Below are 25,573 nucleotides of genomic sequence, written 5' to 3' on the forward strand. Positions count from 1 at the left end.
CTCTTGCTACCATGGTGAAAACTGGGGAATCTAAGTGTGCTTTTAATTCTATTTCTTAATGTATCAGCTAAGATGCATTTAGTGCAGATATGTAATTGCATAAACAGTGGTGTGTGGACCATTAGAACATAACTCTAACTTAACTGTAACTTTACTTAACGCAAATTCCCAAAGACCCAGTTTCCTTCAATCCTTTTGTTCTTTCATCCTTGGGTAGTCTGTGTTATTTCCTTTATAGTCACACCTCAGGTACTATATCCCTACACTAGAGTGATGAAGTAAGAAGAGAAAGGACAGGAGCAAAACCCTTGCCCACTCCCTGTGGGGAAACTTTCTTGGAAGCCCGAGGCAGTCTTCCCCTCATGTCTTATCTTCTTGGGACTGAGTCACAAGTCACAAATTCATCCGTAGACCAATTATTAGCAAAAACGTAAGAGCTCATGATGACTGGCTTAAACCAACCATGATTATACTGGGCCTCTGCATCCTACTGCTTTATCAGAGAGTTCTCTTGGCAAGGAATGATGAGACTGGATGGTGGGTAGCAAGAAAGGATAGCTGTCGTCCACATGTAATGACTCTGCTTAGGTCGTATCAACAGATATTTGAGCCTGAAAAGTCAGCTAAAAATGTTCTCAAGTGCTACATATTTACACATTATTCCTTGTGTCTTAAAAATGCATGTTTTGGGGGCAGCCCGGGTGGCTCGCCGGTTTAGTGCTACCTTCAGCCCAGGGCCTGATCCTGGAGACCCGGGATCAAGTCCCATGTTGGGCTCCCTGCATGGAGCCTGCTTCTCCATCTGCCTGTCTCTCTGTCTCTCATGAATAAATCAATAAAATCTTTTAAAAATATATGCATGTTTTGTTACATGGTTTTCTCCCTGAGCACTATGAAATACCTCATTCTGCACACGCGTTAGAGAAAGAAGCAAAGGCCCTGAAGTGGGTGGAGTGTGGAATAAAAACAGGAAAAAAAAAGATGTCTAGACTGTAAGGTACTTTCACTTGCAAAATCTCTTTTGTGTACACTATCAATGCTGCTTTTTGTTTTGGCCTACCAATGATAAATTATTTCTTCAGAATGGGCCTCTAGATCTCATTGGATGAAGAGTTGCCTTCAGTAGGCTGTAATTCTGCTTCAGAGTTTCTACATGAATAAATATTGAAATGTGGAAAATGAGAGTCTTCAGCCATTCATCTTCTCACTCACTCCTCTAGCTCTTCATGGGCATTTGGTCCTCTGTTTGTTCTGAGTTAGAACACAAGTAAGTAGAACAAGTTAACTCTTAATCTTAGTGTAGCCTCTGAGTTGACAATTAAATACCCTTAATTGCCTGTCCAAAGGCTGGGAAAAAGAACCACCCAAGACACTTGCTAGCTTTATTTTTGAAATTAAAAAAAATATATATATAACCATTGGTATTAGGGTTCTCTTGGGTAACAACAGAAATTCATTTCAAACTAACTTAAAACACAGGATTTGGGGGAAGAATATTGGAATCGTACAGAGACTCAAGAGGAAAATTCAATAATCAAAACTCTGGAGAGGCAGTAGTGACCTAAGTTAGGGACTCCAAGTGCCCATGGGAATCTCTTTGCATTTCTCCTTCTTTCTGAGCACTGGTTTCATTGTTCTCAGGTCATTGTTTCCCATACCACCAGGGCCAGGGCCATGGGCACCCTCTGGATGACATCCTTACAGTAGTATAATCAAGAGAGGATGGCAGCCTGGGTGGCTCAGCGTTTTAGCGCTGCCTTCAGCCCAGGGTGTGATCCTGGAGACCCGGGATCGAGTCCCATGTCGAGCTCCCTGCATGGAGCCTGCTTCTCCCTCTGCCTGTGTCTCTACTTCTCTCTCTCTCTCTCTGTCTCTCATGAATAAATAAATAGAATCTTAAAAAGAGAGAGAGAGAGAAGAGAGAGAGGAAAACACTCTTTTTCTCCAGTCAATGTTTTAAAGATTTTCTGGCTTGTGTCATGTGACCATGCTTAGAGTGGCCACTATCACCCCAGGTAGGGGATCAATGGATGAGAAGGGAGTAGAGGAAGAAGTCCTATAATTAGCCTGTCTCAGATTATGTTTTAGGCTCATGTTAGGATTGCTAGGTCTGCACCACATACTCTCCTATTAGAAGCATGGCTTTGAAGAAATACTTCCTGAAGAAAGGAGTTGTTTGTTCTCAGTGGCCCAACTGTCAAATGTCCACTATAACACAGATGGGTAACATAGGCTTCATTTGGAGTGTGTGATTTAGGTGTGTGTGTGTGTGTGTGTGTGTGTGTGTGTGTGTGGATCCAATATGGCAGACTAGTAAATGATGCTCCCCGGGATTCTGTGCTGAGCTGGGATGGGTTCAACGCATGTTAAAGACCCCAGGGTGTATGATCCAGAGTCGGTTTGGAGAACCAGCTTAAGACTCTCTTAGCCTTGCAGTTGTAGGCTCTACACGGTGATACCAAAACTGCTCACCTATAAACTATCAAGTCCTCCTAACTCCACCCAACAGCAATATGTCCCCAGCTCATTATTACCAGCCTCTCCGCAGCGCTTAAATTCATTTATTCGTCAGTGTATTCAACCACTCAACAATATTATTTGATGAATCCTAGAGACTGTGCAAAAGATAAAGTCTCTCTTTTCGGGGATAGTTTTATGTGAGAAACCAGGAATAAAGAAGTAAACCAGAGAATGGGTAATTTACTCGCCGCTTGCAATAATGCTATAAAGGAAATAAATGGGATGCTGTAACACAGAATAAGTGTTTATGAAAGATCTACCTAAATAGTGTTTATGTGTCCATAACTCTCCGTGAAGGAAAAAACCTCTCCCCACTGAGAGCTTTGCTGCCAGGCTTGCATCTGTTCTGCCATCAAGCTCCAGGATCTCTCCTTCTCTGCACATGCTTTCTTCTCCCTATTCTTGTGACATGGGCATCTCCTGAGACCACGTAACTAAGTAGATGCTTTCAACACTTCCAGACCCTCCTTTGATACTCTGAGGGTCCTTCCTCATTTATCTTCCATCTCCTATTATTTCTCTTGCTATGCATGGAAATTAAATTATTGATTTTATTCAAACCTCCTCCCCCAAGATAAATGCCTACGAGAGAGTAAAGATCCCGCTGGGAGATAAGTGGTCAGGGGGAAGGAGGACAGGTGTAAGAGAGGACTTCCCTGTACTTCTCAAGTTGCCAAAGCAACGGCATAGTTCGATTTCTCTGAGCTGACCTGTCATGTGTTAGGGTGAGGCGGTCCTCACTTTTCCCTGTGTGCCCACTATCTCTTTTTCTATTTATATCATTTAGTTTTGGCTATAAACACACTATGATGCTTATAAACAAAGACTGTCATCAGATTTCTTTTTTTTTTTTTTTTTTTTTTTTTGTCATCAGATTTCTTCAATATTTAATGGTATTAAAAACAAACCCAGGTAGACACCGGGGTGGCTCAGTGGTTGAGCATCTATCTGCCTTCAGCTCAGGACATGATCCAGGGTCCGAGATGGAGTCCTGCATCAGGTTCCCCACAGGGAGCCTGCTTCTCCCTCTGCCTGTGTTTCTGCCTCTCTCTGTGTGTCTCTCATGAATAAATAAATAAAATCTTAAAACAAAACAAAACAAAAAAACAATCGTAGGGTTGTTTGGACTTGAGACAACATTCACCTATCACTGGATACTTTTAAAACCCTTTCAGTAATGTTCCTCATCCTCCCATGCAGAGGAATGCCAGGCTCTGTTCACTCACCAGGCAACCAGAGTCCAGGACGTGGGCCAAGCTCATCATGTCACAGCTTCTATGTTTTCTCTCAGAATGAATTGGTATTTGCCTCATTTCCAAACTGGTCCTCAGTTTCGTAGCGATGGAAGTCAGTCACCAAAATCTTGGTGGAGTTTCCCTGAATCCAGGCTGTGTTGATGTAAATTATGGGTCCGAAAGGAGTTTGTGGCTTGGAGAAATGATATTTTATTGAAAATATTCTGGTAATGTTTATAAGGCACATTAAGCACTTTTAGTGTATTTTAAAAATCAAGGAAAATTACTTGGTAATAAAACAAGTCTTCCAAGGAAATTGTTTTGAAAGTTGTGGTCCAACATTCCCAAAAGCAAGTAATGAGACTCCTAGCCCTAGAGCCACAGTGTGATCAATCTCTCGGAGACTGAGCCTTTATTAATTCTTCTCCTTCTTTCCTTCCACAGGCTACCTTCTAATACTTTGTTTGCTTTTCTCGTCTTCTCTCTGTTGCCACAATATTGTTTAGCTAGCAGGCTCAATTTTTCTAAGTATTACCTAATAGGGTCTTCCTTTATTATGATACACTTCCGCTGAAATCCCTAGACTCCTCAGTTTCTTGAGTCTGTCTTACTAGAGAGTCAGCCCATCATGCAACAATAGAGAGAATTTACTAAATGTTTACCATGTGAACAGAATGGGTGAGGTTGGGAGATATGCATAAACACACAAAAATGACAAAGGAACAAAGGAGTAGCAAACAGTCAGTGAATGACTGCAGGATGGATAGGGCTATCCAGTTGGATCAGATTCATTAGGGGAGACATTGTGGAAGAGAACAATTGAGAATGGAGCACTAAAGGGAGGTCTAAAGTCCGGCCAGCTGGGAGTAGCTCTTTCTGTTGCCCTGCAGAGTTATAATGAGAGTCACCTCAAGAAATAGACTTCTAACAGCCATCTTAAGAATAGTCCTTGTACCATCTGGACTCTTGAGTGTTCAACTGGTTTCCTAGCCTGTGTATGTGACTCAGAGCCAGGGTCTCAAAGAAACACTTTGCAGGAACATTCTCAAAGTGTCCACAAGAATAAATTTTTAATGCCTTACCATAATTTCAGATTCCGGTTCAAACTCCTTACTGTGAAAACCATGAGTATTTACAATCAGGCTAAACATCTCTTTTTAATCCTGGGAAGCCTGGGTCCTCACCATGCTGAACTTTTAGCAGTTTGTAGAATGTGCCAGGTATTCTCATATGCTGCTCTCTTGGGTTTGAATTCTCCTCTCATTGTTCTCTGATGGTCAAACACCTCTTGCCTACATTCCAAATGTCTTCTCTGTCCCTTTCTTGCAGGACTAAGGATTCTATTCATGTATTCTGCAAATACACTGATCAGATCTCCTCCTGCTTACACTCCAAATGCCTTCTCTGTCTCCTTCTTGCAGGGCTAAGCAGTCTATCCACTGTATTCTGCAAATACAGTGATCAGATCTCCTCTACAGATTTAGCACAGTGTATCAGCATTTGGGGGAGAACATGCCTTTAGACCTATCATGCTGTTAACTCCCCAGGGCTGAGAATATGTTTTATTAGATTTATAACCTCCATCCTTAGTACCACAAAGGGCAGATGGTAGGTGTTCACATCATGTTTACTGAATAAGAACTGCTGTTCAGCTTTCTGCAGGCCTATGTTCCCTTAAGGCTGTGATTTTCCCTTTTATAAGTTCTTGACAATGAGAGAGATTTCATCTAAATATACACAGCAATGCGGAGAATTTCAAAAATTTCAAAGAATTTGGGATTATTGTTAATCTCAAATTCTTAAGACACTTGTTATACCTGACTTGCTTTGTCAGTTTAAACACACAGAAATCTATTAATATTGCCTCAACTCACTCAGCAGACTCTTATTTCTTGTGCATGTTCATTAAAGTGTTCATAAGTATAGGCATTCTGATAAACAGCTGAATTAAAAGTACTGAATGAGGGGCACTTGGGGTGGTGCAGCCTATTAACTGTCCAACTCTTGTTTTCAGCTCAGGTTGTGATCTTGGGGTCATGGGATTGAGCCTTATATCCAGCTGCACAGAGCAGAGTCTAAAGATTCTCTGTTCCTCTCCCTTTGCCCCTTCCTCTGCTTTCTCTCCCTGAAAATAATAAATTTTAAAAAAAGAGTAGTGAATGAGTTTGATATTGCAAAATAAAAGTATATGGAAAGTTGGTGATTTTGTATGTTGCTTCCTAGTTTAATATCTATTTTACTCTTTTACAATATATACATTTGATACCATGCATTCACCATTTTCCCTACTCTTGAGTATTTTATTTGCACTTCATGCTTATTTCCTAAAAGTCCTAAGTATAAAATTCTTGCAGCTTATCAATGAACCTATGGAAAATATTCAAATGTAGCTCATGTTTTTATATAAATGTATATCTGTGTACGTATGGAGGATTTGTATAGAATATTTTTATTTTTGTATTGTTACCTAGAAGGTTTTAGAGCTAAACACAATGGTTTCAGAACTAAGCATTGTGAATTCTACTTTAAAGGGTTTAGCAAGCTAGTGGTGAAAACAGAAGTTGCACTGACATAATTGAAGGAGAAGCAAAAAATATCACAAAAGTGGTATGGGGAAAAAAATGACATGGAAGTTCCCTCATCCTGGGAAATAATAGGGGTTGGGAGGTGTCACATATTTACCTGTACTTAAAGAAGACAGGAGAAATATTCCTGGCACCACAAAAAATGAGCAAAGGGAAGTGGCTGCCTTGGGATCTGTCAGTCATTCATCTTGGCCGTGGTGTAGAGTGGACTGGATCTTTCTTTAACCAGGATGTCATTCAGCACATCTACCTTAATTCATAAATCTGAATTTAAATTAAATTGAGAAGAATAGTCCAATATCCCACATTTTAAAGCCTATGCTTCAGTTGTTCACTCTTTGGTTTTGAGAAACAGAGATGAAGTCAATACATAGAGCTATGTCAAACCTGGATTTGGGTACAAGTTTATCTGTAGGGACATATTTCCTATTTCTGAAGAATACATTATAGATATACTTTGCTTAGAGAGAGACATTGTCCATAATGAAGAAACATGAGCTGTAGATGGGTTGATTTCAAGGTTCACCCTACAATAGTCACATAGGCAGAAGATTGAAATAGGGCTTATTCTCTTTTTGTCTGTCCCCTTGAATAATGAGAGTCGCAAGGGGTAAGGAAAGGGAATCATTCTTTATTTAGCAATGGATTTGGTGTAGCATCATAGCAGCATAGGTAAGAGAACAGGTGCAACTGGAAACACAGAAGACCAGATCAGAGAAAGAAGGGACACAAGAAGTAGTAGCAGCAAGGGTGGCTCTAAGTGGATCACAATGTTGGCAAAATCAAACCTTGATAGCATTAATCTCCCTTCCTTTCCTCAACCCACCCCCATTGCCATAGGTCAGTGCTACAGTCTCTTCCTGTAGGCATCTGTCTAGAGTTGGTGGTCCTAATAAAGACCCAGGAGGGAGCTGAGCATCAAAGTATGTGAGGGGAAAACTACTAGAGTTACAAGAAAGAAACAATGAACTTGTTACTGTTGGAGACTTTAACACCTTTCTATCAGAAATGGAAAGTTGCAGCATGCAGAAAATCGGAAAGGACACATTTCAACTCAAGAGCACTTTAAAAAAAACTGGATATCTTGACATGTATCTACTACTTATCCTACAACAGAGGGATTACACATTCTCTTTAAGCTCCTAGGATACGGTCACCAAGACAGACCACATTCTGGGCCATACAACATACCTTAACCAAAAAACCCCCACAAAAAAAACAAAACAACAACAAAAAAACAAACCAACATACCTTAACCAATTTAGCAGAATACAAATCATACAATGTCTGCTCTCAGACCACAGTGAAATTAAACTAGAAATCAATAGCTTTAAAAAGATAGCTAGAAAATGCCCAAATACTTGGGGACTCAAGTTCTAATGAACACAAGGGTCTGAGAAAAAAATGTCTTGAAAAGTTAAAAATATTTTGAATGAATTAAAAATGAAAACATGACTCACCAAATTTGCAAGATGCAGCAAACGTGGTGCTTAGAGGGAAATTGATAGCACTGAATGTTCATATTAGAAAAAGAAGAAAGATATAAAAATTAGTGATCTAAGTTTCTACTTTAGGAAAACAGAAAAAAAAGAGCCAGTTAAATCCAAAGTAAGCAAAAGATAAGAAATGAGAATTAGAGCAGAAATCATTGAAATTGAAAACAGGAAATCATAGAGGATATCAGTGAAACCAAAAGCTAGTTGTTTGAAAATATCAATAAAATTGATAAGTTTTTAGGCAGGCTAAGGAGAGAGAGAGAGAAAGTGAGAGGCAATAAGGGAGAAAGCAAAAGTGAGAGAGTGAGAATGAGAGAAAGAGAGAGAAATGCAAATTGTTGATAACAAAAACAAAAGTGGAGACATTACTATATATTACTACAGATACCATGGATGTTAAAATGATAACAAATAACATTATGAATGGTTTCATGGCCACAAATTTGATAATCTAGATAAAATGAACCAATACCTTGAATGACACAATCTCTCAAAATTTATACAAGAAGAAATACACAGTCAATAGGCTTATATCTACTAACGAAATTGAATCAACAAATCTTTCCAAAACAGAAGCCACTAGACTCAGATACATACACTGGTGAATTATACCAAGCATTTAAAGAAGACATTATATGAATTCTCTAATTTCTTCTAGAAAATAGAAGCAGAGGGTATATTTTTCTCTAATTTTTTCTAGAAAATAGAAGCAGAGGGTATATTTCCTAATTCATTCTATGAGACCAGCATAACCAGACAAAAACATTACAGGAAATGAAAGCTAGAGACCACTATCTCTTATTAACATAGATGCAAAAATCCTCAAGAAAATATTAGTAAATCAAATGCAACAAAATATTAAAAGTCTTTATACACCATGACCAAATAGGATTTGTCACAAATATACAAGGCTAGTTCAATATTCAAAAATCAATTAATAGGCTAAAGAAGAAAAATCTTATGATCATCTTAAAAGGTGTAGAAAAAGCACTTGACAAAATTCAATATCCCTACCTGATACAAACTTTTTGTGAACTAGGGATAGAGAGGAACTTTCTTACCCTGATCAAATAGATCTACAAAACTCTACATACTGAATGGTGAGAAACTCAAACTTTTCCTGCTACAATCAGGAACAAGGCAAGGATGTTCACCTGCCAGCCACTGCTGCCTTTCAATATTGTAATGGAAGTCCTAGCTAATGCAATGAGATAAGGAAAAGAAATAAAATGTATGCATATTTAGACTGAATACATAAAGCTGTCTTTGTTTGCAGTCCACTTAACTGTCCTTGTACAAAGTCTGAAAGAATTGAGAAAAAACTCTGAAACTAATAAGTGATTATAACAAGGTTTTGGGATTTAAGGAAAATAAGATATTCATGGAATTTTCAGTTATCATTACTTGAATTACTTATGATTTATAAAGAAAAAATATACACCTATCAGAGACATCTACAGTCATTAGCTTAAAATGGTCAAACTTCATACTATCACCAGAGGGCAAATGGACATGTTTCTTTTAATGTGATGTTTTTCTTGATGTACGACACAGATCTGTAATGCTCCCAACAAAAATCTTCAACTTGAGTCTAACCATAAGGAATACATAAAATAATCTGAAATGTATCATATATTCTATAACATAATAGCCTTGGAATCTTCAAAACTGTTCCAAAAATCAGAAAAGTTGGGGGCAACATTCTAGATCAGAAAGGAATTGGGACACATTTTCTGTGAAAGGCAGATAGCAAATCTTTCATCCTTTGTGGGTCACATAAGCTCTCTGTGTGGTGTTCTTCCTTGTTTTTGTTTATTTTATTTTTGTTTGGTTTTATAACTTTTTAAAAATGTAAAAATCCTTGTTAGATTGAGACACAAAAACAAACTATGCAGAATTGTCCCATGGGCCATAATTTGATGACTGCTGTTCTAGATTTAAAAGAAAAATGAAGAAATAAAACAGTCAAAAGCAATTTGCAAACCTTGAATGAATCCTAGATTGAAAAACAAACTAGCTATAAAAGTCATTTTGGGACTAACAGGAGAAATGTAAATGTGGTTTGTATATTAGAAGATACTTTTGAACTACTGTTCATTTTTTTTTTAGGTATGACAATGGCACTGTGGTTACACTGGAAGATGTCATTTTCAGCAATGCCTACTGAAATATTCTTTTTTTTTTAAAGATTTTATTTATTTATTCATGAGAGACACACAGAGAGAGAGAGAGAGACAGAGACACAGGCAGAGGGAGAAGCAGGCTCCATGCAGGGAGCCCAACGTGGGACTCGAACCCGAGTCTCCAGGATCAGGCTCTGCCTGGACTGAAGAAGTGCTAAACTGCTGAGCCACCCAGGCTGCCTGCCTACTGAAATATTCTTAAGAGAATTGTCACAACAACTGCAACTTGCTTTTAAATATTTTAGGGAAAATAAATAGAAGTAAAAGATACTTGGAGTAAAAAAATATTCTTTTAAAAATTTATTTAAATTCAATTAACTCACATATAATATATTATATATAATATATAATAATATATAATAATAATATATTATTAGTTTCAGAGGCAGAATTCAGAGATTCATGAATTGCATATAACACCCAGTTCTCATTACATCGCATGCCCATCACCCAGTTACCCCATCCCCACACCCCTGCCTTTCTAGCAACTCTGTTTCCTATAGTTAAGAATCTTTTATGGTTTCTCTCCTTCTCTGATTTTGTCTTATTTTACTTTTCCCTTCCTTCTCCTATGATCCTGTGTTTTGTTTCTTAAATAATAAATGTTCTTAAAAGATTGGACATACATCCAATTTACTTAGTGTTTTGTAAAAAAAAAAAAAAAAAAAAAAAAAAAAAAACATCTGGAGAGATAAAGATCATAGAAATTAATTGCCAGATTCTAGGCAGGAATGAATGAAATCAAATCTCTAGAATATAATTTAAAAGCGATTTATAAGTATTTCTTTTGTTTATTGATTTAGTAGGGTGGAGCAGTTAGAGGCAGATGAAGAGGGAGATAGAGAATCCTAAGCAGGCTCCATGCTGAGAGGGGGCTCGATCTCATGACCCCAGGATCATGACCTGATCTGAAATGAACAGTCAGACACTTTTCTGACTGAGACACCCAGGTGTCCCAGTATTTTAAAATTTGGGTCATACATGAACAATCAGAGAGGAAAGAAAAGAATATATTAGCTTAAGAGTAAAAAAAAAAGAAGTATTAAGGGAATCATAATCACAATTTATCATTTGAATTTCAAGTCAGAATTCTGGATTTACAAACATCATGAAGACTATTACTCAAACCTCATTTTGCAGATAAGAAAGCCACTGCCTAGAGAGGATCTGTTCTATGTTTAAATTTATTAAACAGTTAGTAGTAAAAGAGCAGGAACTGTAATGCACAATACATGTGTCTTCCCACTGTATTGTGGCTGCTTAGTATAGCTCAAAATTACATATTTGCTAAAGCTCTCATTTACCTTAATTTGTAAAATTAGCTTTCCTACCAATTCCTTCAACCACAGCAAACTGTTTAATAGTTTTCTTTTTTTACTTGTGACTATCACTGTGTTGATAAAGAATGAATAAGAAAATGAGCTATTTACTGGAAATTATGCAGTAAGTTCAGGTTACATGCATAAATAATTCGATAAACGTCCTCTTAAAGATCTAGCCCCTTGCCTCTTGTAGAAACACAACAAAACAAGCTTACTTAGCTTTATGAAGTCAAAGAAAAGGATCCTGGTTTATTTATTGATGATTACATGGTAAACCACAGGAGATATGTCAAGAAAACGTCTATTTGTAAAACTCTCAATGTCTTGTAGAGGTTCCTCTGAATCAGGACAATTTTTCCCTCATTGTCCCAAACAAAGTTGAACTTGGTAGCAACTGGTTGATTACTAAATACACCACACTCCAAGCTAAAGGGGCTAAAAGATAGGATTGAGAGAGAGGAAGAAATGAGAGAGCTTTAAGACACAGAGAACCCATGGTAGAGACTCATCAGAGAGCAAGTGAAGCCGAGGATTTCTCCTCCCCTAGGACAAGAGGGAGAATTTTATGGTTGGATTTGTGAGACAGAGAATGAAGAGCCAGGGGCTTTGAAGACCATTTTACATTTTGTGGATGTGGATTTCCTCTAGTTTTATATTCAAAATTACTTCTTCATTTGGAAAAAAAACATAAGTTGCATGTTGATAGTATCCTTAAGTTTCTAATAGCTGGAATTATTAAAGTTCCAATTAGATTACATTGGAGTTTGACATCCAAGGACATTTCTATTCAAAAGAGATTGCTGGGTAGTCTGCTCTGCAAATATCTTTGATGTCTTTACCAAAAGATGTCTTTTCAATGTAAAAAGAAAGGAGCAGTGGCTGTCTGTAGCTGCCTTTAGTGTGAGAATGTGCTGGAATATTTTATTGTTGGGTTGGCATTGAAGTCTGCTGTGAAATGATTTTTATGAATGCTATTTCCTGGGAAGCTCACAGTACTGAGAATTGCATGTCATGAGGCCATGATCCCAAGGAGCAGAAATCAAATAAATAAAGGTCTTGGGGAATTATGGCCTATGGGATATATTTTCTTCCCAAAATGAGTCCATAGTTCACTTTGATGGTGAGTTTAAATGGATCATACGAGAACAGAAAAATACATCTATCTTTAAGTGGTAACAAAGTTCCATTTAAGAATTTCCCCCATAAAATAATATCTGAGGTCTGAAATTCTAATAGCAAAAATAAGACAAGAAGAGGGAATAGTTACTCTGGTAGAGGACATGGCTTAATACACTGTTTTACAGCTTTTGATTTAATGACATTCCTATTTAGGAAATGGGAAATGGCAACATAGAGCATGCTTGAGGATTCTTTTCTACCAGCCATATCAAACAAGGTTCTCCTTAAGGAGAAGTAGGCTAACTGCAAAAAAGGAAAGATTAAAATGGTCTGGCTATTGTTGCAGAGAGAGGGATCAGCTTTACCTGGACACAGGATGGCAAGAACTACTGGTTAAACTCTGGGTCAGTGCAATCATCTCCAAAGCAGAATATATTGGGATTCTAAAATATATATATTCTCATATCCTTACCCTACAGAACGCTGGGCATATGCTCAGCAGCTCTCGCTCAAGGAAATTTTGTAACTATCTTCCAGATAATTTTAAGGAGGAGGCATATTTTAGACCATGATGAGAGAACAATAATTAACAAAAGCTTCATATTGAAATGAGACACAGACATCCTTCAGACATTCATATTCTGACAGACTATTAGGTTGACTCATTCAGTTGTTAATGACAATGAATTGGGCGACCCTTTGTAATACACACTAGGATTTTAAATGATTAGGGCAATTTGTAGATTGGAGCAGAACCCAAGTTACATCTAAAAGTAATAAATACAGGATTTGTCAAGCTGCAGTAAAAGGAAAAGAAAGTTTCTGAGTAAGTTTTTCCCATTGAAGTGCCGTGAGAATCAAAGGATATATTCGATGAGGAAAATACGACAAATAACTATGCGAATATTAGGAAAAATTAATCAATGCCAAGTAGAAGTAAATATATGTGCTTTCAATAAATATGAAGCATTTCAAACAATGTTAATAATTTTGTATCCTATTATATGTATATTCTACAAATCTGCTGTTAAAAATGAGGCAAAGAATATCAAACATAAACATTGCCAGACACAAGGTTGAATCTCAGTATTAAAGGAAATAAGAGATATTATAGTAGAGCTCTTAAACAAGGATAATGCTAAAATATACAGGTTGATAAAATTCTCTAGGCCTCTTTTAAGAAATAATCCTTTAGAATACATTGTAAGCTCAGGATGTGGGTTCCTGTCCAGCATGCAAGGCCAGGATTGTGAAGTCCCCCAAGCATTAAAAATAATAAGGACAAAAATAATGGCTACTCTAAGACTCACAATAAGAGAACATTATACAAAATGCTTTATCTGCTCTAGTTCCCTTTACTCCCAAAGATCAGTGTGGGAATTCTTTTTCCCATTAAAAAGAAGGCAAAGTAACTCATCCCAGGTCATGCAGATAGGTAATAGCCAAGAGAGCTAACTCTGAATCCACTCAGTAACCTGAATTGTCACTTCCGCATTGTAGTTCAAATTAGAGAAGACATGGACCCCTCTTTTCTGTGTAAAGTCATTACGAAGTTCTAAATGTAAGCAGCTCCTGTTTCAGTGCTGCTTTGCTGGGAATACAAATCTTTAGGGTTCCTTTACATTTTGCTGACTGTGAGAGCAGGGGCTCAGATTTTAGGGGGCGAGGTTTTTGCATTCTCTCCCAATGGGTAAATTTGGGAGGTAGCTAGAAGATAAAGCAAATTTGGATCCATGCATGAGACAGACATGGAGGTGCCCCAGTCATCTGCCAACAAGGACTTCCAGAAGAACCTTTAAGGTGACAGAAATGATTGGTTCCCTTTTCTATGTCCCACTTGCTGAACTGTACTCATCTGGAGAATATAAAGATCAACCAAAAAGTCTTCCCCCTGATTCATAAATGAAGACGAATAGGACCGAGGCTCAAAAATGTTCTCATTTGACTGTTGTTGGATATTTTGGTATAATTTACTCAGAGTTATTTTTAAAAAGTCTCCAGGACAAAAGACCTTGCAAAAATATTCAAGGGAGTTCCAAATAGTTATAGTAGTAATCTTCTTGCCTACATGATTACCAGCTGAGCAAAATTATGATATGGAGTTTGGTGACTAGAGCTGCCATTTACTAGAGTCATTCTCAGAGACCCATCAAGTGGTTATCGTAATAGAGACATCCAAAATCTCAACTAGGATTTTTATTGTGAATTGAGATTCATACAGAACATGTAACCTCTTTTTTATTAGGGTACTCCAAAAGTCAAATAGGAAATAGCAAGAAAACAAAATTTAAGAAAAAAACCCCAAAGGAAATACTAACATAAATATTCTATGTGATCTCTGCTGTAGATATTTTAATAGACACCTTGAGACACCATAAATCCAGTCTCAAAACTTACGTCTCCCTCATGTGCTTTCTGATCTCTCACCTCCCCTATTAATTTGCAAATATTTGAGTTTGTGAAAGATTAAATGCACCCAACAATTAAGGAGATAAACCTTTTTCCTCTTCTCTAGTATTCAGATATCTGGTAAAAAAACAAAACAACAATAAAACAAAACCTAGCAATTTTGCATTTTAAAAGACTCACAAATCCATTTTTTCTCCATTCTCAGAGCCTCTGGCTATTTGATTCAGGCTCAGAACACCAATGACTTGGGCTTTTAAAGTAGTCTCTTATTTCGCTTACTACATGCATATCTAGAATTCATCTTCTAAACTGCTACCTCAGTTATTTTTTTAAAATCACAAATCTAGTCATCATAATTTCCTAGTGAGAACACTCCCATGACCAAAAAAGATAAAGTCTGAACTTTACTAGGTTATTTAGGACTCTTTGTAATCTGTCCTCAGTTTATAGTCCTCATTCTCTGTGACACTCCTGACCCCCCTCCTCCACACCCATTCCTTAGATACTTGTGCTAGGTTGTATCTGTTCTTCAAATCAGTGACCCTGAAACTCATCATCCAGAGGCATGATAAAACATAGATGGTTGAGTCTCAATCCCAGAGTATTGGATTCAGGAATTCTGAATTGGGCTCTGACTTTGTATTTCTCACCAATTCCCAAATGATGTTGCTGCTGTTGGTCTGAGTACAACACTTTAATAATCATCCTCTAAAGCAAGTCAAATTTTCAACTAAGTGAAACCCTTCAACTCAGCTCAAAATCACCTTTGTTTCCTTTTCTTGGTGGGGATTCTCTTGTCCATTTCCTAAATTTATGTACAACTTCTTCTAGGTTTATAAGTGTTATTTATAATACAAAAACTAGTTAATCTGATTGCCCTCTTCCTTTGACTATAAGCTCTTTAAGGGTAGAGAGTATTCTATAATAATTTTTATATTCCTAGACTTGGCACATTGGAGAGGAACTCAATCTCCTTTACTGAATGAATGAAAGTTGGTGGTATTATATTTGCATTCCTGACTGGGCTATTTTCCAGATATAGAATTGGCCATCCTGCCTGTTAACTTTAAAAGCTACTGGTACATGTATTTCAGTGACCTTTTGATAACATTTCACAGCTCTTAACAATGCACCAAAGGGAATTTTAAAGCAACCCTAATCTTACATTCTAATGAACAAAAGAAACATACATGACAGGTAGTCAGAAATCAGTCTGATGAAATTCAGTACAACATGAAACAAAAGACTTTAAAATTATCCTGGAAGTTTTACGGGTCCTTGCCCCACATCATCTCCTTGCTAAAGGTGTGGCTACCTGATGAAAACATAATGAGGATACCATGTCAGTTAACTGAAAAACATAAGGTGAGTGAATACACAGTCAAAATAGTGGCTTGGCAATGTGTTGAGTGAGCAAGTAGATGATTTATTATTTCACCTTCAACTGTTCTTTCATTGTGAAGAGTCTAAAGGGCATATATGGATTTATATGATTCACAGAGATGAAGAAAGGATTCTTAGGGAAGGGTGATCTCTCTACTTACTTTTTTTTTTTTTTTTTTGAGACAGAGAGTACATGTGTGCAGTTGGGGAGTGGGGCCGAGGGAGAGGGGGAGAGAGAGAGATCCCAACATAGTGCTCAATCTCACAACCCTGAGATCATGACCTGAGTCAAAATCGTCAGATGCTTAACTGACTGAGCCACCCAGGTGCCCCTCTTCTCTTGCTTTTAACTCATGATCAAGTTAGTGACTAAGCCAACAAACAGGCTAAGCCTGAATCTTTGCTTCTACTTGACTGACACCGGGTCCTTGGAACTCTTGCTCCATTGACCAGAAGAACATATTTCAACATAAAATGCAAGGTAAGGATAGTTTTCTCACCCAGAGGCGAGCAAGGAGAACATAGTCCTAGGATGCTGATTGGTATGGTGAGAGTGCGTGGTGTAGGACAGGCAATAGAGCTGGTCAGGAGAACTGACCCAGATTGGGAAGGAACTTGAATATCATGCTGTGGAACCTGGATTTGATTCTGCAGGCATTTCAAAGCCAATGACCTAATTCCAGATGGGGAATTAGAGAAACTAGAAGCAGAAAGACTATAAATCCTAAGACTGGGTCCTGATCCACTGCTGAATGGGGAAGAATATTTCAGAGAAAGAATTCATAGAACTTAGTGACTGTATTAGTTAGCATTCTCCAGAGAAACAGAACCAAAAGGAGACCCAAAGAAGAGCCAATATTGCAATTCCAAGACTATTGGCTTCCTTTATGTCTAGGAGTGAGGAGTGGAGGAGAGGTCATTTTTTTGTTCTCTGAAGGCATTTAACTAATTGGATGAGACCCACCCACACTATGGAGGACAATGTGCTTCATTCAATGGTTTATAATTTAAATGTCCAAGTCATCCACAAAAATCTTCAACAGAAACATCCAGAATAATGTGTGATCATTTCTAGACACTGTGGCACAGTCAAGCTCATACAAAAAGTTAACAATCACAGTGACCAACTGGATGGAGAAATAAGGGTGAAGAAGATAAAGGACCGATAGATGGGTGGTATTCAGCTTGGATATTTGAGTAAATGGTGATGCTTTTAATTAAGACAAGAGTCTTGAGATGAGGGGCAAATTTTGGTGAGAGGAATTTTTTTGTTACTCAAGGAACACTTCTTGGTCATCAAGTTTGCGTCAAGTACTAAGCCAAGAGCTCTTCTTTTTGTAGTATGTGTGGGAGGGAATAAATATACAGAAAATATCATATTAAGAGGAACCATCAGATAGGGATTAAGCATGTGCTTTAGAAGCAGAGACACTTAAATTTGGTAACTTGGACCAGCTGCTAAACACCTAAGTCTCAGTTTGCTTATGTGTAAAGTTAGGTGTTCTGAGAATTAGAGATTCTATCTATCTATCTATCTATCTATCTATCTATCTATCTATCTATACATATTACATAATTATAACAATATATGATTATATATGTATGACATATATAAAATATCTAATTCTTGGAAAACCTTGGGTATATATGGTGCCTGGCAGTGCCCCTTAGTAGTTCATTAAGAAGTATTTCCAAAAGATTTAGCTGTATTTTGACTGTATTAATTGTTGTAACTAATGCACAATGTTAAACAAATATGAGACAGATTTTCCCCAGTGTCATGACAATCTCAAGGGACACAGTTGCTGGAAGAGTACTAAGTGACTCTATCTTCTGTTACAGAATGCTAAATGGCTCCATGGTGGCTTGAAGCAGATAATGTAGCTCCCAAGGGAACTGTGTTAGAACCAAGAAGTACCTGTGGTACTTGTCTCACTAGAGTCTGTTATTTACTTGGGGAAACAATGTTAAAAGGATCTAGTAGTACATGTATAATATTATACTAGAGTTCACAAAGGTCCTAAATGTTTAAATCTAGAAAACCAGTTCAGGCCCTTCTTAAGTCATTTAATTAGAGCTGCTAGGATTACATTTTACAAATACACATTTGTACATACAGACTCGTTTAACCAATATGGAAGCAGATTGTACTGGTCGATGCTATAATTCAGTATAGTTTGACTACTCGTTAATAAATAGATAATACAGAGTGTATGCACTGTGGATGTTTTAAAATCCAAGGTGGATCCGAAAGCTATGGCCCTTGCCCAACTCTGTTTCATTGCCAGTATTGGTATATAAGTTTTACTGAAACACAGCCATGCTCATTTGTTTAGTTTTGTCTATGGCTGCCTTCACTCTACAATGGCAGAGTTGCACATGAGAAAGATTCCATATGGCCTGCAGAGCCTAAAATATTTACTCTCTGGTGCTTTAGAGAAAAAGTTTCTTGACCCTTCACTGAAAGGATTTTGGAAACATGGCTTTACATCAGAGTTTTAAAAAGCTCACACGCTGTGAAGTCCAGGCATAAAGAGCAACTATAAATTCACACTGATTAGATGTAAAGGTAGATTGCATGGAGGTGAGGCTGGGGGATATCTGAGGTATGAACAGTATCAGAGAATCCACTCCTGTCTGTGTTTGCCAAAGAGAAATGCAAGCCCCTGCGTACCACCTCTTCCAAATTTGGAAAGGAAGACATGTTTCTATTCTTTTAGTTGACTTTCCAGTTTCAGAGTCATTTTCAGGATAAGCCAAAGAGGTCTGGCCACCATTCCCCCCCTCTGGCTTAGAAGCTAAGGAAAAGAGTGCTGTAAAAACAATAGGTAAGAAGTGGAATGAAGAAAGCACACAGCCAACTCTGATTTGTCATATATGCCCCCTTTATGCAAAGGCTCAGTGGACAGACTGAATGTGTGTACTGCAAAGAATGACAGAAGTGTGGAAGGAGAAGAGCACCAGGCACATCCATCAACTTTAATATAAACCCCACAGTTCCAAGGAGATGATGTCTGAAGAGAGGGAGGACACGGACATGGCAGTATCTGCAGGAGGCTGAGCAACTGAAAGAAGTAAAAAAAAAAACAAAAAAAAACACTTACCTGAGCTGCCAAATCACAGCAGATGGTGTGATCTGAAGGGAGATAAACATTAAGGCTGGGAAAGCAAGCAATTCATCCTGTCAGCTTTCAAAGGCTGGTGCAACTGAAAGATCAGCCCAAGAACTGGGTAGAAACCGTACCACAGCAATGTTTGACAACAATCAAACCTGTCTACCAGACAGGTGATGGAGGGTAACCTGCTGAGGAGAGAGGAGCCCCTCTAGCAATGGGAAAGACTCCCACAACTGTTTGGAGTTAAAGAGCAGAAATGAACCAGATGTGAGAAATTGGACGCAAATAGGGCATGCTCTACGGAAAACACAAATCGGTAGACAAATGAAGTGATAACTCTCTTCAGTCACAACACAGAGGAATGAGGTAGCCTTGGGCTGGGAGAGAATGTGAAGATTCTGAGTTGTTTTTCCTGGTTCCTGGCTCCCAAGATGACGCTGAGGATCTTGAGTAAGTCATGGCCAGAAGCACTGGCAGGATAGCAGAGTTGGGGTGGCTGGTCTGCAGTATGACTTTGAGAGGCTGCCTCCATTCTTATATGATTTCCCATTCACTTATTTAGGTATTCATTGATTCCCTCTTGCATTTATTGTGTAAATATTTACCTAGGTAAATACCTGATTATGTACCAGACACTGTCCTTGGTGCTGGAGCTAAAACAGTGAACAAGACACTTTTTCCCCCTCCCCGAGCTTATATTCTATTGAGGGAGACATCATTTAATAGCTTATGTGGCCTGTTCTTCATTTTCTCTTTTATAGAAAGGATATAATCATATGTGCTTTTACTTAGCATGGTGTAAGAAGTTTTGAGAAATTCCTATAAGGCAGAGTAAAAAGTGTGTCAGAATTACTATAATTAACATTCTTATATCTGTTTCCCAGGCTCTGTTGGTGTCATCTTGCTAATAAGAAAATTTGATAATGCCATTCCCTAATTTGATGTCTTTTTATTATTGGAAACATGGGTCTGTAAGCTTTTTCTGCAGAGGTTTAGGTAGTAAATATGTCAGGCTTTGTGAGCCATAGAGTCTCTCTCACAACTATTCAACTCTACTGTTGCAGTACAAAAACAGCCACAGACCATGTATATATGAATGACTGGCTGTATTCCAATAAAACTTTATTTACAAAAACAGGTGGTGGGCTGAGCTTGGCCCGGCGGTTGAAGTATGCCAACCCCTGATCCAGTCTAAAGCTCTTAGTATAACACACAGTCTGATCTCTAATTGTAATTCCATCTCATCATCTTGCATTCCTCCTGTAAAAATAAATAATTTGCTATTTCTTGAACCATAACATAATTTCCAATCTACCTTTTAAAAGTGATGATATGCTTACTATAGATTACTCAAATAATGCAGTTACCTAAAAATTGAATCAGTCTACTATTCATATGATTGTAGGACTTTAATTTTCCATTCATAAATGTCATCTAATGCATAGATTTTATCTTTTTCTTTTTAATGCTTGCTTATTATCTTATTTACGGTGAACCACAATTTAACCAATCACTGCCCTTCAAGCTTCCTGGCCTTGTGCAAGCTGCTTTCTCTTATGAGACTTTTCTTGCCTATTTGACAATCTTCTTAAGCTCAAGAGCCAGCTTAAATATAACTTTCTCTGTAAAATCTGTCCCTCATTTCCTAGGTAAAATTCACTCTGTTCTCATGTATAACTCCACTATAGCTCTTCAAGAATCTAAGGAGAAGTGTATTAGGTATTAATAGATGAAGTACAATGAGTATTTATTAGATGCCAGACATTTTTCAAAGCACTTAATCTATATTAAATATATAAAGAATCTGGTTTTTTAATGGCATTATCAAATCGCTGATGATGTCTTTTATTCTAAATTTTATACAGGGTGAGTTGATTTTTTTCTCTTACATGGAGGCAAAAGAATCCCACCTTACAAAGTATTCAGGAATTCCCACCATTGTGCATTGACCCTGGCAGGTGCAATATAAAAGCCGCTTTCTCTTTCCTTTTAAGCAATAAGTACCCTGACTGTGGTCATCAGACCTTAATCACGTAGGTATCACCAGGGGCCAGGGTAATAATTTCCTCATGGTGGAATCTCAATAAATATCTGCCTAGTGAGTTAATGACTCACTATAGAGATGAGATAATTTACTGAATAGAATGGAGCTGGACAACTTAATACCTTTCTTGAATCCAGTTTCTTCATCTTCAAGGGGTTTACTGTTTTAACTGCTTTGTTGATGTAAAAGATTAGGGGGAAAGAACATGGTGATATTACAAACTTGAGTGCTAGTAATTCAAGTTCTAGCATACATAGGCTGCAGTTTTTCAGAACTTAAGTCGTTAGCAGAGAGCCTTAATTTAAAACACAATCATACTACATGTTATACGAAATTTAAAAAGGAAAGTTGTTTTTTTTTTTTTTAGATTTTTTTTAAAAAAGCCTCCTGAACTAGTATCAAGACAAGAGAGTCATAGGTGATTAACTTCTGTGCAGAGCTGGTTCCCTGGCAGCTCATCAATGTCTATTAGCATCCTTCTTTGAATGCCACTATTTAGATGAACAAAGGTGGTGTCCACCACCAAAAAGAGAAGTTGAATTGAGTATCTCACAGCAGTGCACATCTCCATGACAGGGAGAGTGTACAGTGGGCACTGATTCTTGATTTATGGGCAATTTTAAGAATGGATCTCAGGACAGGCAGTAAATTAAGAGCAAACCTGCACTGGTATATATTTTATAGCTTCCTGTGAGTGGCAAGATAGCCAATAATAACAACAATTATTCATAAAGCCAGGCACTGTGCCAAGTGTGTTACAAATAGTTTCTCATTTAATCCCCATGATGACAGTAGGATATAGGTTTTTTTAATCCCATTTTACAGATGAGTAAATTGAGACCCAGGTTAGATGCATTAAGGTGTCTATGGCCATGCAGGTAGTGACAGTACCATATTTGAGTCTCTCTGATTCAAGGCCCATGTTCCATTTCACTAAAGTATTCATGTAAAGAAGTCAGATCTAACTTTCTAACTTCCTGTTTTCCTAATAGAATCTGGATGCAGTTTCATCTCATAAATCATCATTTAAGAAAGGTATTAGATGGTCCAAGCTGTTGGTCTTCAGCTCCACAGCCTAAAGTGTTTGATTAGTAGAGCATGTGGACATGATGAGCTACTTATAAGAGCATATAACCCTTCTCTTTTCAAGAGCCTGAGTATGTGGGAGATTATTGCCTCATAGAGAAATTCCAGGAATGAGAAAGGCAGGAAAACGAGGACTGGTAAGATTTATATTCATTTTTCTCAATATGACGGCAATTCACAGAATGACTCAGTTATGGACCTGGCTCCTTCTTTATATGACTTGAGGTCGAATGAATGGTACCTCTAACATCTACATGTGCCTTCAGAGCCAGGACGATGTTCCCAGACCTGCATGACCTCAAGAGCAAAGCAACTTATGTGGCCACATAGGTTTACCAGTTGCCACCTAGGAGATCCACCCCCATGTAGGAAGCACTGCAAAGCATGACCTCTACTGTCAGCACAGAGGATGAGGCTGCCAGGGGACAAATCTGTTAGTCACTGACCTATCTGCACATGGTGTGAGCAGAAACACTGTCTTTTCAAGGATGTTTGTGTAGTGGACAGCCTTGGAAGACAGAGATAGTATCTTCCTGTAGAGCAGAGGTCTGGTCTGCCTACTGTTCAGTATAAGACAGGGATAGGGCTCAGTCAGGTTTGCTTGCAGCCCATGACAAAAGATGCATGTTCCTCATCTGGGCTGTAAACCAACAGTGTACTCGGCGTCTACCTGAGCCACTCTGCATCACCACGTGGCAAGTGGTGCGGGTAAGGGAGATGGACGTGAACACGAAGCTCATGCTGTTTGCTATACTATGAGTAATAAAGTCCTCTGTCTCTGTCCCAGGGGTCTGTGTTTTCTGTCAGGTTCACTTGTTTGCTTGCAAGCAGAGTAAAATCTCTGATCCTTCAGTCTTGACACATGCTTACTGATCAACAGCTCCACGGAGCCCAAGATTGTCCTAATGTTGTATTTAGAGAACTGCAGCCCAAAGGACCTCTCCTTTATTCTATCTTTAAAAGCTTTATTATTATTATTATTATTATTATTATCATCATCATCGTCATCATCATCACCATCATCATCATCATCATCATTATAGAGTAGCCTGAGTGTTGCCCAGGTTCCACCATTTCAAAAATTAAGCATGCTCAGAGAATGAATTTTCTATTTCTCACAGGTCCTGAGTTACTTATTTCCATATAGAAATCCTTACAAACAGACATGAACAGGAAAGAGACCCTTGGCGGGGAACACAGTCCAACCCTTTCTCCTCCCAAGTCCTTAAACCCATCAGAAAAATTTTGATGAGTAAGGGTCTGTTCTTAAAGAAAATGTAAATTAGGCTGAGCTAGTTAATGGGATGTGGCTTATTTGTCTTTAACTGGTTGTGGACCTCTCCACACACAGTGTTGAATCCATGCCTGTAACTAGCTGGGAGCATCTGCCTCAAGCCTGTCTTCTCTGAAATGTATGGAAGGATTTTTTCCAAGGCAACCACTCTCTGTTGCTGCAACACTGGTTGTGACAGTGAGGACGCGTAGGATTTCAGGTTGCTGGTTTCAGGAAACCAGCCCACTTTTATCTCAAGAACTTTTTAACTTAAACCTGAACTTTCAGAGGAATTATCCCTAAAACACCTTCCTGTGTCTCTCCCTTCATTATTGGTATGTTTATAGGAAGTAATAAATATTTGTTCTATGACATGACAACAATAACCTTCAGTTTTCAATAGATATGTGTTGTCACCTCTATTCTTGAACCCCCAAATGATGACTTTACAAGGGTGACCACTGAAAAGACTCTCAGTTTCTCTTCTAATGCTATGGTTTGCTTGACCTAATGGAAGCATGGAAGCATCAGCATATTGGTACACAATTTCATCTTTAAAAAACGTAAATAACTTTATACTCCCCTCATCCGTATCTCCCAGAAAAAGAAATGTTTTTTTTCAGTAGTGATGGTAGGAATACTTGGACCATGCAACTTTTTTTAAAAGAAGATTTTACTTACTTATTTTTGAGAGAGATACAGAAGCCAAGCATCAGCAGGGGGAGGGGCAGAGGGAGAAGGAGAAGCAGACTCCCTGCCAAGCAGGGAGCTGGACACGGGGCTCAATCCTAGGACCCTGGTATCAAGTCCTGAGCCAAAGGCAGACACTTTACTGACTGAGCCACCCAGGTGCCCCAGCACTGCAACTTTTATTAAAACTCTGCCTCCTACCCCTTAACAGCTAAAGTTCCTTGTAGCCTCTCATTCTCCTACACCAACACCAGGTCTTTCCTATCCATGTGCCAAGTTATGCACAACCTCTTAGGTCTTTGATCCTCACTGTCCAGACCACACCTCCCATCTCATCTCCCTGGGCCAACTGTCCTCGCTTCCAGCCAGTAGTATAGCACCTCCAACAGCCTCTGTGAGACTATAGAGCTGTTTTATATTGGATCAGTTTTCTCTTGAGAACAGACTTCAGGAGCAGGTGCACTTTCATCCTTTGGAGATGCTATGCTGGCTACCCCCAAATGCTTTGTTCAAATAGGGGAAGGAAAGAGACTTTGACCTCTTTGCATGTGATTATTATTTTTTTTATTCTGTCTTACTGGCCTTGTATTCAGCTCTGCTAACTCTCTAACATCTTGTAGCTGATGATGTTATCACCTGATGGTTAAGGGCAACTGTTCCATGTTTTGATTCTATATTTGGGTTTGGTCCCTTGCTCCATTGGATAGAATTTCTTCTTAACAGCTCATATTCCCAGGGAGTTTATACAAGCTTTCTCAGCTGGTTCGGCAGGACAGTTAATTAGCACAGTCACCTCAGCTGTGCTGACATTGGTTGATGAGACCAGTGTAAAACCAGAAATGTTTTGGAATGATAGGCTGTGTGAACTGATGCCAAAAGAGCCCTGCTGCCTTTTCCTCTTCTGTTCAAAATATGTTTAATTGTAGCTCTCCTTCCAAAGTACAGATAACACTAGTGATTAAAAAACAACAACAACCAATACCCCCTCCCCCAAACCCACAACTGGTATTAGAGCAAGCCAGATAGGAGATAATCACTGGCCGTTAAACAAATCTTATTTCCAAAGAGACAATATAGAGTTGTATGGGTTTGAAAGCACAAAATGATGTTAT

The 25,573-nt window shown here is 38.3% G+C and overlaps 1 long non-coding RNA gene across 1 annotated transcript in view; it reads right to left on the bottom strand.

Moving 5' to 3' along the window:
* LOC140641255 (uncharacterized) overlaps positions 1-25,573 on the bottom strand; it is a 254,655-nt gene that overhangs the window by 44,747 nt on the left and 184,335 nt on the right. The gene's annotated exons all lie outside the window — the stretch shown is intronic.

Source organism: Canis lupus, chromosome 10, assembly GCF_048164855.1.
Source record: "Canis lupus baileyi chromosome 10, mCanLup2.hap1, whole genome shotgun sequence".
Lineage (NCBI taxonomy): Eukaryota > Metazoa > Chordata > Mammalia > Carnivora > Canidae > Canis > Canis lupus.